This window comes from Protopterus annectens, chromosome 12.part0, assembly GCF_019279795.1.
Source record: "Protopterus annectens isolate FY-2018-M chromosome 12.part0, PAN1.0, whole genome shotgun sequence".
In the NCBI taxonomy this organism is placed as follows: Eukaryota; Metazoa; Chordata; order Ceratodontiformes; family Protopteridae; genus Protopterus; species Protopterus annectens.
This window is the reverse complement of record NC_056746.1, coordinates 569,486,104-569,500,188: the sequence shown is the minus strand read 5'-3', so window position 1 is coordinate 569,500,188 and position 14,085 is coordinate 569,486,104. Positions and strand designations below refer to the sequence as shown.

The window sequence follows — 14,085 nt, the reverse complement described above, 5'->3', positions numbered from 1 at the left end:
AGGGTACTAGGCTATTGGCCGTAGGGCCTATATAAGCCTAGCCAAAAAGGTACCCTGGCTTTCGCCACCCAAGAAAATTATTTTCCTGTGCTGCTGTTGAGCAGAGCCACATAAATGATCCCTGGGGTGAATTTCCTATCTCCCATCTAATCATCAAGATTTTTCTTGAAGAGTACTAACGATGAGCTCTGGAGTGGTCACAGTGGTGCAGTGGTTAGCATTGTCGCCTCACAGCAAGAGGTTCTCTGGTTCGATCCTCAGCTGGGGTACCTTCTGTGCGGAGTCTGCATGTCCTCCCTGTGATTGCATGGGTTTCCTCTGGATGCTCCGGTTTCCTCCCACATCCCAAAGACATGCAGTAGGTGGATTGGACACTCTAAATTGGCCCTAGGTGTGAGTGCGTGTGCCTTCTGTGGAAGGACGGCGCCGGGCTGGCACCTCGACACTGTAAAATTTCACTGACAGTCATGAGCGGACAGGTGATTCGCTGCGGTGACCCCTAACCGGGAAAAGCTGAAAGAAGAAGAAGCTAATGAGGAGCTCTGTTTGACATAGATAGGTAGTCTGTTCCAGAGTATGTAAAGAATCTCCTTGGCAATACCTAGATTTGCTGTGAGCTACTGCACAATGGTATCTCCTATACCGTGCCAATAGATATTGCAAATATACTGGCAAACAGATTTAGTGCTAACTTTACCCCCCCCCCCCAAGGACCAATCACAGTACCAGTAGATTGCCAGGCACCCAGTATTACTGCTGCACAGGTTAAAACAACACTGTCCAAGGCCAAGAATACAGCTTCTATGGGACTTGACATTATCCCTGGCTGTGTTCTGTTTCAACTGCAGAGTGAACTGGCACCTCACCTGTGTGCCCTGTTCAATCACAGCCTCTCCTCAGGCTTTGTCCCTACCGAATGGTGCACTGCTACAGTCATCCCACTCCACAAAAGGAGGAGCGACTACAGACCCTGGGAACTATCACCCCATTAGCCTGATGAGTTTGATATGCAAAGCTGTGGAACGCATTATCATGGACCTAATAAACAAGGATATAGGGAATCTCCAAACTCTGGTTCCTACACAGTTTGGTTTTTTGAAGCTCAACTTAATTGACTTCTTTGAGTCAGTCACCAGAGCTGTGGATGAAGGTAAGGTGGTTCATATAGCCTACCTTAATCTGACCAAGGCCTCTGATACCATTCCCCACTCAGGAATCATAGAAAAACTTACTAAGTTAGGCATCAACCTCTATATCACTAGGTGGGTTGCAAACTGGTTCACAGATAGAACCCACAGTGTGAAAGTAGCTGACTCTCAAGTCAGACTGCCAACCAGTCACGAATGGAGTCACACAGGGTTCGGTCCTGGGTCCTGTCCTGTTTGGTATCTACTTCTCTGAAGTCCAGGCCAGCACGAAGGGACTCTGGCTGACAAAGTTTGCAGATGATTGCAAGTTGGGAGCTATTATTAACTCCCCAAGTGATGCTGACATCCTACAGAAAGGCCTCAATGAGACCAATGACTGGTGTCAAAACCATGGCCTTAAGCTCAATGCTAAAAAAATGTCTTCATCCCCTTTGGGAAAAACCCGGTTCCCTTGAATTACCACATTGATGGTAGTCCAAGGAACACAGAAAGCGTTATTTGGGAACACAGGTTGACAGCAACCTCTCTTTTAACCACCACATTGCCACTGTGGTCAGAAAGTCCTTCTATGTGGCACATCTCATTACTAAGGTTTTTTTATCCAGGGAGAAAGAGGTCATTGTCTCCCTCTTCTCTTCCCTCATTAGGCTAATCATCGAGTACAACACCCCATTTGGCATGTACCTTACTAGACATCTGCAACAACTGGAGAGGTTGCAAAAGTACCTCACAAAGAGTATCCTAGGCCTTAAACTCCTGTCCTATATGGACAGACTCAAAAAAACTCCAACTGTTCTCTGTCTCATATCGCCTACTTAGAGGTGATCTCTGCTTGACTTACAAAGCCATGTCTGACCCAGCTCTGTTTGAAATGCTACATCTAAAGAAATCCCAATCCCTCCGCACCACACTCTCCAGAGACCACAACCTCATTACCACAATCAACAGAACATGCTGGAGTGACAGGTTCATAACCCAGAGACTGCCCATGCTATGGGATAAGGCCTCCCGTACATGTCAAGCAGAGCACCTCACCGGCTGTCTTCAAGAGAAATCTTGGGTGGATGGGAAATAGAAAATTCACCCCGGGGATCACTCCAGTGGCTCTACGTGACAGAAGCACTAGGAACTAAGGTTGGGTGGCACAATGCCAGGGTATTCCTATGGGCTAGGCTTGTAACAGCTCCAGGTCCATTAGCCTAGTACACACCTATGAACCTAAGAATTGTGTGGGTGTATGTGTAATGATGAATACGTTACTGCTATATTGTGCTCTACCACTCTTGCCTTTGCTTGATTATTGTTTGTATCAGCGGCATGTTTTTGGTACAAGAAAGTAGCTAACGTGCAGTTTAGTGGTCGTCATAACCATGGACGTTCAAATACATGACCCTTGCTGTTGTACTGTAGGAATAATGGGATTTTTAGCTGCAGGTGGGTATTTGTTTTCCAGTTTTCTGTGTCTGTCCCTTTCCAGGCACTGCACTTAACCTGTACCCCCCACCCCACCCCTAAGACCTCAAGTGGAAACTGCTGTAAAGGGAGTAACATGCTGTTTTTGGAGCTGAACTGTTCCAGCAAATATGTCCAAGTTTTCATCCCCCTAACTGGAAGGACATGGTTCAGTTCTTATCTAATCAAGAAAACGATGGTTTTCTTTAGGAAAAAAAAGTTCTTATTTAATCAAGATCATGATTGCTGTCTTTAGGGGTTGGGGAAGGTGGGTCAGAACATGAGCATTCCAAACAGAGAAAGAACTACCAAAAGCTTTCATCTGCCACCATAAAGTATATCTGATAGAAGAAGCTTCAGGAGACTAATGCTCCTACTTACATACTCGTGCTAAAGTAGGATACCGATTTTCCAATTGGGTGGCCAGAAGGATGGACCACAGCTCCATTGCCAATGGGAAAGATGGGTGGCAGTTCCTGCTTCATCAGGAATATACACAAAATAATACATAAATTAAGGACACTGTTATTCCTAAAAGAACAATAAAAACATAGCTATCAAGTTTCAGAATTGGAGCAAAGGTAGAAAAATAGGATCAACAGTAAAAGTGCCTGCTTCGGGAAATATTTTTGTGCATGTTTTCCTGGGTCAAGAGATGTAGCACTTAATTTCTGTTTCCAACTAGTCCAGATTGTATTTAGTACATTATCTAGGTAAATTGAAAGGTTCACAAATCTCTGAAGCAGAAAGTTATTTATTATGAGACAACTACTGTAAAAAAGTAAATAAATGAAAAGGGCTGGGGGGGTACTTGTTTTTATTTGATTACTTAACACAATATCTGGCTTGTTTTCTGTCAGTAGGTGCTGTTAAGGTGTTAATCTTAAGTTTAACTCCTTCATTAAGTTTTGATAGATGTTGACTAGTTCCTCGAACTATTTGCTTGTATCCAGTTTTCCTTATTTTCATGCATAACTAACACCATCAAAAAGGCTTCCTACTGTTCAAACACTCTTGCTACATTTAAAGCATGTAATTTATTGGATATCGGTATTCTCCACATTTTCTAAAGTTGTCCCTCTTTTCAAGAACTGTGGAAATTTCTTTATAACAGCATGGCCAAATCTTTTAATGTAATGAATCATAATTTGACCTGGCAATGCTTGATTTGGGGCATGAGCCATATGTTTAACACACAGGAAACCATTTTAATTTTTTGTAATTTTGTTTTTCAGAATTACACACTGAATTTCATTAAAAATATAGTTTCCAAGTTTTTAAAAACACTGTTAAGAGCATTTAAATTATCAGATAAATTAAAAAAAAATGCCAACTGGTAAGACTCATTGAAATCCTGTCAAGCCTTTACTCGCTTTTCATCCTACTTGATTCTCAGAAATAATTTTTGATAATGTTTTTTCTTGATTTTAAATATTTGGTGTTTTTAATATGATTTTTGCTGAGTGTTTCTATCTCATTACATGACTTTATATCTTATAAGAGCATTCATTATGTTAGGATTTGTAATTTCCTATATAATGACTGTATTGTTTATTTCACAGAGTGTACATAGTGTATTTCTTGTTTAGAAATTTTATCTTCTCTGTAAATTTAGCTATGTTTGCAGTTTATATGCTGATGATTATGTTAAAGTAGTACAATGCATAACATTTCCCAGCAAGAGGTTCCTTGGATCGATTTTCGGCTGGGATGCCTTCTTTGTGGAATCTGTATGTCCTTCCTATGTCCTTCCTGTGTTTATGTGGGTTTCCTCAGGGTGTTCTGGTTTCATCCCACATTCCAAAGACATGTAGTAGGTGGATTGGGCATTCTAAATTGGCAACAGATGTGAGTGTGATGTGGAAGAACTACCAGGATAGGGATAGCCACTCGGTGGTGTAAACCTTGCTTGTAGATGATTGTCACTGTTGAAGTGACACCCTGATCCCATGTGCAAAAATGGGAAAAAGGGGTTTTGGATGAACGGCTTATATTAAAAGAATGAAAAAATATTAAAGTATTCATTGCTGTGGTGCATTCTGAATAATGTAAGAATGAAAAGCTTAAGGTATAAGGTTAATGAGCTGATCCTGGACTTGGTAAAGAGACTACTGCATTTGTTTTTTGTCATAACATTTGGGAGCCCTGCTCAACTTCTTAATTGTTAGTCTGGGTTGTAATGTTTGTGGAAGGTATGGATGAAAATCCATGTTTTAGCCTCATGGATACTCTGAGGATACATTCTTGAAAGCTACAGTGGTGGCTCTTGCTTTAGTAGAATCGTTCCTTACTTGTATAGATAAGTCTTACGTAAGGTAGGAAAGTCTGTTTCCCCGGCATAAAGAAGATACAGTAATGGTCTAGATTATTTGAAATTTTTAATCCTGTTAGTTTAATATTGGTTGTCTTGGGGCATCTGTGGTATCATATCTTGGTTGACCTCCAAGAAGTTAATGCCAAACAGAAGCAGGCCCAGCACTGAGCCGTGAGGTACTCCAGTCTCCTGGTGGAAGTGGTCTCACCAGTCCTGACTCTCTCGGGTCCTGTCTGTGAGCCAACTGGTAATCTACCGAGTTATATAGGGATTTGGTGAGTTTGTCAACAATACCTGAGTGGGGAATTGTATTGAATGCCTTAGTTAAGTCTAGATAGGTGGTATACACTGTTTTCCCTCTAATCCATTTGCTTGGTGACCCTCTCAAAGAATTATACAAGGTTAAGTAGACATGACCTTCCTGTGACTAGCATGGTTCCTGTGTCTTTAGGTTGCCAATGTGTTTGTTCATCATTTCCAGGATAATTTGTTCCATGGTTTTGCATGTTGGAGTAGTCAAACTAATGAGCCTTTAGCTTCTGGGTTTGGTTGATGGTCCACCTTTGTGAAGAGGGATAACTGTTGTCCTCCATTCATGTGGTACTTGGCCTGTTTTGAGGCTGCAGTTGAAAAGTGACTCAAGTGGTCATTGAGTCATGTGTCAAGCTGTTTAGGAGGCAACCCAGGATATTGTCAAGGCCCACTGAGGCTGTGTTTTTGACTTTAGCAAATGCTGCCATGACCTATTTCCTGTTAGTAGTTGGGGGTGGGTTATGCTAATAGGGATTTCATGGAGGGAGGGAAGGGGGAGTTGGGGGGTTGAAGTTGGAACTGAATTTGTCTGCCAGCAGTTTCGCTATGTCACTCTGCTTAGTGAAGGTGGTACTGTTTATCACCAGTTCAGTACACTGCTCTGTGTTACTTTTAAGGTTTGGTCAAAGCTGTAAAGGCCTTGTGGTTGTCTGTAGCCCGAGAGGCTATCTTGACCTTGGAGATGGCCTTGTTGCATGTAATTAGTACTCTTAGTTTCTTGTTTAATTTTCTTAGTGAGCTTTTGTCATTATGAGAGTTGCTTTTTCTGGTTTTGTTAATTTTCCGTTTGGTATATACCCTGTTTAGGTTAGGATTCCACCAGTGTGATTTGTTTTGTGCTTGTTTCTGGTAATGTCTATGTAGCCATTTACATGGGTGTTCAGGATTTCTGTCAACAATTCTGCATAGGTTGCTGTGAACTCACGGTTCGGAGGGGGCAGTACATTTTGACAAATTCTCGCTTAATAGAATATACTTTGCATTAGAATAGTTCCTAACTGTTACAGGTTTTGCTGGGTTTTCCAAGTTGATTTTTATTTTGAAGGCGACAGCTTTGTGATCGGACTTCACCAGTTAGGACATGACACACATGGTGGGGTGAAGCCCTCTCTCATATTGGTGAGTGCCAGGCCCATTATATTTGAACCGCTGGTTGGAGTGTGCACTGTCTGGTCAAGGATATTTGTATTAATATAGTCCAGGAAGCATTGTTCCTGCAAGTTGGTGGCAGTGTATGTTTCCCAGTCTATAGAGGGGTTGTTGAAGTCTCCCATGAATACAGTACTTGGTTGGGTGGTGAGTGCGTGCTTCCAGCAGGTCTAGGTACGAGTTTTGGGATTCTTGGGGTATAGATGGTGTCCTCTAAATTTCTAGAATATGGCAAGGGACTTTATCTATTGATTTGTTTGACACTTGTGAAGGAGCTGCACCCTGAGCTTGGCATTTTTTATTATAATTGTGCTAAGGGAAGAATTCCCACTTGGTATTTTCAAATGAGGAGAGTTTGTTGAAAGTCCTGTTTTATTGCTGGGTGTGTGAGGTTTCACAGCCCATCAGAATCACTTGTGGTGTAATAATGCTCTTGCTGAACTTGCTATGGTCAGTTATAGTATTTTGTGTGTAATTGCTCTTTCATTGAGGCTGTACGACCCAGGAATTGTGTATAATTTAAGGGTGTGGGCAGCGCATCCATGTAAAACATTTTTTTTTGTTTAGCTTAATTTGGTTACACTGGAATATATATGCTTGGAGTGTGCATGCTTTAATCATCACAAAAGGAAGCTATGTGTTTTATGTTTTGGTAGTATTTATACATTTATTTTTGTTGGTTGTAGTTGATGTTCTGGCATGTATCAAATGCATGTTGATATAGTGTATCTTCAACAGTTTTGTTTTCATCCAATAACTGAAATAAAACACGTTATGCAACTGGGCTATCTTCAGGTTCAGCCTGGGCAGTACAAACCAAAGAGAGAAAGCATATTTTAGCATATTTTTTTCCAGAAAAAGTAGAACAATAAATGGTTTGACGTAACGCATTAAGAATGAGACATTACAATAGGCAGGTAGATAATGCATGTAATTGCAACAGCAGTAACAGGCAAAAGAGTCCAAATGTACATTTATGTACATTTAAGTTGGGATGAGAAGGAAAGAAAAAAGTAATAAAGGGGAGAGGGCTGAAGATGGGAGGAGAGAGGTTGATGGAGGGGGAGAGGTAAGGTGAGGGAGTATGGAGAAGAAAAGTTTGTATGTTATGTTTGATATTTACTGGTAAGTAGTTGATCTAGCTGAGAGTTGTGGGAGAAGTGGTCTGTTTTTGAATTTCATGTTGCGCTTGCCTAAGAAAGCACAACATACTGCAAATGAAGTCTTCTAGGCAATCTCTTCCAATTATTTGAGAATATCTCCTAGTGCTGAAATGTATATTTGACAGTGGATGGCTGTCATGCCCAGGGTGGTCTAAGAATGCATTTTCCCCATGTCTATTAGTTATTCTACCCTGTCTATCATTAGGGAGAGTTTTGAGGCTGGGAGCTAGGGGTGTTTGCATATTCTCCATGTGCAAGGCGAGTTTGCGCATTCTCCTTATGCCTCTGTGGGGTTCCTCCCACCTCCTAAAACATACTAGGTGTTTCCACCTTAAACTTGCTGAAGAATTGAGTTTGTTGGCAGCAGCACTGACTGTAGGCGGTTCCTCTTGGGGAAGGAGTTGAATAGACTGATAGCTTTAGGCCTCAACTGTGGTGCACAGAATCCTCTAGATAGAAGTACACAGATCACAGACTGTGTACCTTGTCAACATTACTCTTGCAACCAAATCGCCTAGAGCAAAAACTTGGCTTTGGGTAATTTAGTTGCGCTGAGTAATACAGCCAAAAATGGGCATGGGTATTTGACGGTGGTAAGTGAGTTGAGGACTCTGTCTCCTCTGACCTATGCCAGGGACCTATGTTAACGGTGGAAAGTGTTATGCATCCCTGTTGGCCAGTATGTGCCTGTCATAAAGCCCAGCAGCCTAGAGTCGCTGGTCGGTGCCCAGTTTCCCAGCCTGGATTTCCTGGGCTAGTTATGTTAAGAAAAAGCTAGACGTAAAATCAGTCAGTCTGTCAAACGTGAATTAGGGGTGGCTGCACTCAATAGGTTCATTGATATGATTACATGATTGTAAGGAGGAGGCTGGACATCATCTGTATTGAGGAGATAAGATGGAAGGGCAGTGCAGTGAAGGCAAATTTCTTGGAGTACAGATTTGAAATGGTGTAGGAATTGTGGTGAAGGAGCTGCTTCAGAAGTCAGTGAGGGATGCCGTCAGAATTAGTGAGAAACTTAGGGAAATCAGACTCAAGTGTAGATAAAGCAGGACAATATGAGTAGGTGTTGATTATTTATTTGGTATTTGTTGACCGAGATAGTCCGACTGGGTCAAAGCCCTTTTTCAGCTGAGGCCTGGGGAGAAAAGCTCTGACGTACAATTATAGAAGAATACATGTTACAGAAAATGTGAATTACAACGAGATTGTCTACAAATGTATTTACAGTAATGAAGGCAAGAGGGACTTGTATACAATTATAGTTAAAACAGATATTTATAGAAGTGAGACAAATCTGAGGATAGTAGACAGTGGACAGATCAACCAGTTAGTAGAAGTAATCTACAGAAGGTGGAGTTAGGAGTAGGTCCCGAGACAGTACAGCTGAAGTCTAGAATTTATAAGTGAATTTAGGTTCATAGGTAGTACAGCAAAAGTCCAGAATTGATAAGTAATATAGCCTGTAAAGGGTCAGGAAATTGTCACAGTAGAAAAGTAGGTAGGTTGGAGAAAGATAGTATAGAGTAAAAGGAAGGATATGTGTTTTAGGAAGAAGAGGAAATAAGGGAGAGTGGTAAAAGACAAGATTAGGACTGGATTCAGGGAGGTAAGTTACAGGGACATGTCCAGATGTGGTGTAGGTATTGTTTGAGTGATTTCTTAAATTTGTAGGACTGGGGTATACTTTTTAGGGTCAAGGTAAGTTTTTTCCATAGGATGGTGAGTGAGTAACTGTATAGATTCTGTCCTGCAGATTTTTTTGGTTTGTGAATTTGCAACAGACATAGATCAGAGCTCCTAAGTGGTTGGGAAGGGGTATAAAGTGAGACTAGAGAGGAAATGCTTGGACAGGATGAAGGTTTATTGATGATGGAGTGGATGATAATTAGTTGGGTAAATTTAAGGTGGTTTGGAAACTCAAGCCAGTTGAGTGACCTAAGGGCCTGACAGTGGTGTGTTCTGGATGGCAAATTTGCAGCAAATATGACCACTTTGTTATAGGTAGATTTGAGTTTGAAGAGTAGACAAAGACTGAAGGTTAGTAAAGATTTGTGAGGTGTAGAAGAGGTTGGGAAGGAGGTAAGCATTGGCTAGTGTTATTCTAGAGTCAGAGGTGAGGTACTTTTGTTTCTGTAAAGGAGGCTGAGGTTTTAGTGGGTTTTATTAATAATGTGTACGTCAAATTTCAGTTGGTCATCTAAGATTACTCCAAGGAGCTTTGTATGGGTTTTGGGAGAGGTTATGGTGGTAGTAAGTGAAGAGATGAGGATTTAAGGTGGTAGAGAGGTTTTGGGAGGAAGAGTAGGAGTTTTTTTTTTTTTTTTTGGGGGGGGGGGGTTAAGTATTAGTTGTTTTTTGTTAACCAGGTTTCTGTGAGGTTGAATGATGTTTGTGTGAGAGTTCACAGTTCGGTTGGGTTGGGTAGTCAGCTATGAATGTAATAGTAGAGTCATCAGCATACTGTATGAGGGATGACCGGGGACAGGATTTGTGGAGTTCATTGGTGAAGATGTTAAAAAGAGGAGGGGTCCAAGAATGCAGCTTTGTTGTACTCCAGTTCTGATGGGGAGAAAGGGGGAGAGAGCAGAGAGCCATTTGACAGATTGCTGCCGATCAGAAAGGTAGCTGTTAAACCAGGATATAATTGCTGTGGAAAGGTTGAGTTGGGAGAGTTTTTTGGAGGAGGATATGGTGGGAGACAGTGTCAAATGCTTTGGACAGATCTAAGAATAGGCAGGACACGAGTTTATCTCTGGCTAGGGAAATAGTATTGGTAAAGGAGACGAGAGCAGTGGAAGTGCTGTGGTGTGGGTGGAAGCCATGTTAGGTAGAAGTGATCAGGTTACCTTGAATGAGGTGGGCCATGATTTGGGGAGAAAAGCTCTGACGTACAATTATAGAAGAATACATGTTACAGAAAATGTGAGCATTTTGGAGAGGGGAGAAAGTATGGCAGTTGGTTGAAAGTTTGAGAGTTCTGTGGAATTGTGGCCTTTGTGTATGGATATCGTATAGAACTTTTTCCATAGAGTAGGAACAATTTAATTTGGGGAGAGAGTAGTTCATTAGGATGGAAACTGGGTATGCTATGGAAACTGGGTATGCTACTGATGTAGCAGCAATTTTTTGAAAGGGAGATGGCAGGTTGTCAGCTGATAGCAAGCATGGTTTGAGTTTGAGGAGGTTTAGCTTGTGGGAACTGGCCTTAGAGAGAAGGGGGAATTATTTAGATGGGGAGTTGTGGGCAGTGAGGGATGGGGTGCATCAGAAGTGTGCATAATTTTGCTTACGGTGTCTGAAGTAAGAATTGAAGATGGATGCAGTTTCAAGGGATGTGTTGTTAGGGCAGGGGTTGGGTGTTGAAGGATTTCCTGGGTGGAGTATTTGGCTGATAATGTTCCAGAACCTTTTGGGGTTTCTGGAATGTGTAGTCTCTGGTTGATGGTAGAAATTCCTTTTATCAGTATTAATGTGTTTTTTAGTAAGATTTTTGGAGTTCCCTATATCTTTGGAAGTGTGATAGAGATTTTGTCTTGGACCAGAGTTTCCAGGCAGAGTCTCTGTTTTGAATTAGAGACTGAGTTGCATTGGTCAGCCAGGGGGAATTGCGGGATTTGACTCTAATAGTACGTGGAGGGGTAAGGAAATTGAGTGTGTTAAGAAGATGGAACAATGTGTGGAGCAGAAGGAAATGGCTGAGAAAGCAGTCGCTGTTGTACTAGGAAGGAGAAAGTGAAGTTGAGTGTGAGAGCAGGCTAAGGTGTTGGGGAGTGCAAGGTAGAGAGAGCTAGACATTTAAGAAGATTAGTCAGTAGTACAGGGCTGGTGGATGGGATAAGAACAGGTCTGTGCAAGTGAGGAAGCAGACTAATGGGGACTTAAATGTACATATTGAACAGGATATGAGGACTACCTAAGTCTGTATGGATGGGGAGACCATTCCCTGCATTTCTCTGGCAAATGGCTTGATGGTAGCCAACCTGTGGTTCAGCAAGGGAGATAGTCCAAGTTCACGTAAGAGTAGCCATCATGCAACCTGGGTAGAGTTGCTCCTTTAAGGAAAGGGCATTTGGGTAGAATCAGTGATTGCAAAGTCATCCCCAGTGAAACCACCAGCCCACAGCATAGACCACTGCTTGCCACAGTCATCTGCAAGCAGTGGTCTGAGAAGGCTATAAGTTTGACCGGGGCTCATCTGAAAACATGGAAGTTAACTGGAGAGAAACCACAAAGCTCAAAGAAATATCGGAGCTCTAGCACCTCAAGAAGAGGAAGTAGGTGGAGTTTAAGAAGAATGGCAACTCCTCAAAGCAGCATGTTTGAATACTATACAGCAGGTATGCAGTCAAGCCAGGTATGGAAGTAAGATACTTAAGGAAAGCTGGTGGTGGAATGCAGAAGTCCAGGAAGTTATCAGAAGAAAGGAGTACAGGAAAAAGTGGACGATTAGAAAAGATGGACCAGGCTAAGAAGGAATACTGGTTGGCTAACAAAGAGGCGGCAGTAATTGTAATAGCAATGAACAGAGCATTAGAGAGACACTGCCAGCTTTTGGAAAGTGATCAGCCGATGTTACAAAGAAACTCTGGTTGCAAGGCAAAGACTGAACGCTGAAGAAAATAGTCATCGGACACTGTTCATAAGGGATGTCAACAGCAACCTGCAAACTATTTCACAGAACATCAAAGGCAGATGGAAGAAGTACTTCCAGCACCTTCTGAATGAAGACAACCCCACAGAAGCTGTACTGCCTCGGACACAGTCTACAATGAAAGAAGAAAAGAAGGGTACTATAGGAGAACTAAGAACAGCAGCAGGGAAAATGAAGTAAGGGAAAGCAGCAGACTCAAATGAGGTCACAACAGAATCGGTCAAGATGTTTGGTGAGTTAGACAAGAAATGGCTCCGGAGGGTACCCTTAGCAGTATGGAGAAAAAGCAATGTCTCACATGACTGTAGAATAAGCATTCTAGTGCCAGTGGACATTCACAACAGTGGTCAGTATATGCAAGTATCAAACTCCTGACTCTCTGCATGAAAGTTCTTGAGTGGGTGATTGATAAATGAATACGCAGAATACGCAGAATATTAGAAAGTAAGATGGGAGAGGAGCAGTTCAAATTCAGATTCGTATGTGGCACAACCATTTGGTTGTTTGCAATGAGACAGCTGAGTAAAAGCTAGATATGAGCAAGGAGTCCAAACAGACATTAGTGCACCTGGAGAAAGCATATGATAAGGCAACAAGAAAGCTAATTTGGGCAGTCCTGTGATGGTTCAAAGTCCCAGTAACTGGACCTATTTGCACATGTATAAATTGAATACACAAGGGGTCCCTAGTGGGAGATGATTTGCATCAGGGTTCAGCTTTGTGCCCATTGCTGTTCATACTGGTGATGGACTACAGCAGCAAACAGCTTGGAGGGAACAACTCAACAAAATTACTGATAGTGGAATGGAGAGCAAAACTGAATCCACACAGGATGAAACTGAGTAAGATAAGACACATAATGGCAACACATGGGAGAAATCGGAAGCTAGAATGAGGCTGCAGCCAACTGGCACAATATCAGGGGGAAGTGTGTGACACAAGAATGCCCAAAGAAGCTGAAAGGTAAGGTGAAGGCAGAGCAGTTGAGGAAGCAAAAGGTGATTGATATAAAAGTGCCTGAGATGGGTGGTCGGATGCTTATTGTGGGACAGTTGAAGAAATGAGGGCATCAGAGCAGACATTCCAATTGCAGAGAAGATTAAAGAGAAGCAATTATACTGGTTTGGGCACATGTGCTGGAAAGCAGAAGACGGTCAGTCAATCTGGAGTTAGGAGATTTTGGGACAAACAGGAAGAAGACAAGAGAAAATGAGAGCATCCTGCAAAGAGGTGGATGGATGATGTGGGTCATGACTGTCAAAGAAGTTAGGAGAGTGGCATTGAATTAAGAGAGATGGTGACTGTTGAAGTGACACTCCATCCTCATGCAGAAAATGAAGGTGGGATGAGGAGGGTCTGGTCGAGGATGATAATGTGATGATAATAATGATGAAATGACATGGGGAGGCCTAAAAAGAGTCTGACATGCAAAATTACAGATAGAAGATTAATGGCTGGGGCTATTTAGACACATGTGCCTGTAGTCAGACATCCATTTTGATGTCTGAGGGAATACTGTACATACGCAAAGTAAACCTGTTCATATACATTAATCACGTGATAGGCAGGCAAAGGATGGCCAGTCCTATTGTAAGTTATGAAGTGCACAGCAAACTGGTAATGATGATATTACATATATGGATATTGTACAGCCGCAGTGATACTAATGGTCAGAATAATATACGTGAAGTGTTTTTCATGATCATAATAGTGTGGGAGTGGATGATTGGGAATTGATCCCAATGACATCCTCCTCGGTATGAGAACAAAGACACTTAACATGAAGATCACTTGTCTGCCTTTATAGAAGTCATGAAAAAAAGCAATTTTTAACATTTCATAATCAAACTAATACCATTGATCTAAGCCAGTAATGATAGATGTACCATTGGT

At 41.9% G+C, this 14,085-nt stretch overlaps 1 protein-coding gene across 1 annotated transcript in view; it reads left to right on the top strand.

Annotated features, from left to right (window-relative positions):
- Positions 1–14,085, top strand: part of CCZ1 (CCZ1 homolog, vacuolar protein trafficking and biogenesis associated) — a 1,119,178-nt gene that overhangs the window by 1,037 nt on the left and 1,104,056 nt on the right. The window lies entirely within an intron of this gene.